Consider the following 1564-nt stretch of genomic DNA (forward strand, 5'->3'; position numbering starts at 1 on the left):
TATTCTAAAGTTAACCAATAATAAATATAATACTTCTTATCATTGATGTGACATCTTGAACAGGTGCGATAGAAAATGGATGGTTGGATTAAAGGCCTACTGAAACCCACTACTACCGACCACGCAGTCTGATGTTTTATATATCAATGATGAAATATTAACATTGCACCACATGCCAATACGGCCTTTTTAGTTTATTATATTGCAATTTTAAATTTCCCGCGAGGTATCCTGTTGAAAACGTTGCGGTATAATGATGCGTGCGTTTGACGTCATCGATTGTAGCGCACATTATTTTCCAGCCCGATCCAAGCTATAAGTAGTCTGCTTTAATCGCATAATTACACAGTATTCTGGACATCTGTGTTGCTGAATCTTTTGCAATTTGTTCAATTAATAATGGAGAAGTCAAAGTAGAAAGATGGAAGTGGGAAGCTTTTAGCCTTTAGCCACACAAACACAGCCGGTGTTTCCTTACTTAAAATTCACGAAGGTGAAGCTTTACTATGGATCAGAGTGGTCAAGCGAACATAGATCCCGACCACATGTCAACCGGCAGTTTTCGGTGAGAAAATTGTGGTAATAAATCGGCTCTTACCGGAGACATCAGCGGAGCTTCCGTCCTGCTGCAGCTGCGTGACTTCCCTCAGAGACACTGGGTTAACACACCCGTGGCCAAACCCCTCCGACTTTCAGGTATGATTTAATCTCACTAAAACACTAGCAACACAATAGGCGGATTAGGGATTTTCCAGAATTATCCTAGTAAATGTGTCTAATAACATCTGAATCGCTCCCACTGCAATTGCCTTTTTTCTTTCTTCTTCCAGTCCTTCACTCTAAATTTCCTCATCCACGAAGCTTTCATCCTCGCTTAAATTAATGGGAAAATTGTCACTTTCTCAGTCCGAATAGCTCTAGCTGCTGCTGGCTATGATTGTAAATAATGTGAGAATGTGAGGAGCCCTACAACCCGTGACGTCACACGCACATCGTCTGCTACTTCCGGTAAAGATAAGGCTTTTTTAGAAGCGACCAGAAGTTGCGAACTTAATCGTCGATGTTCTCTACTAAATCCTTTCAGCAAAAATATGGCAATATCGCAAAATGATCAAGTATGACACATAGAATAGACCTGCTATCCCCGTTTAAATAATAAAATCTCATTTCAGTAGGCCTTTAAAATGCATGAGAATGTTTTATAATTTAAAAGTTATTTTTAACACTGTGAATTCCAGCGGAATTATTCATTACTTATTGTGTTAAGCAATGTCAGCTAAGATTTATCTGAGAGCCAGATGCAGTCATCAAAAGAGCCACATCTGGCTTTAGAGCCATAGGTTCCCTACCCCTGCTCTAAAGACTTAAACAGGACGACAAAGTGCTGTTTATTAACGTGACTCAACCCAAGTAAATAAACTCTTAACATATATTGTGGTGTCTTAAAAACTCAAGTAAACTATAAGGGAACAATTTATTGTATACAGTTTATTATTGTTCTCAGAAATTAGCTTTAAAGTGGTCAGTTTAATTGTAAACCGGATATACGTCATCAACATGTGCC

The sequence above is a fragment of the Nerophis ophidion genome, linkage group LG09, assembly GCF_033978795.1.
Source record: "Nerophis ophidion isolate RoL-2023_Sa linkage group LG09, RoL_Noph_v1.0, whole genome shotgun sequence".
Lineage (NCBI taxonomy): Eukaryota > Metazoa > Chordata > Actinopteri > Syngnathiformes > Syngnathidae > Nerophis > Nerophis ophidion.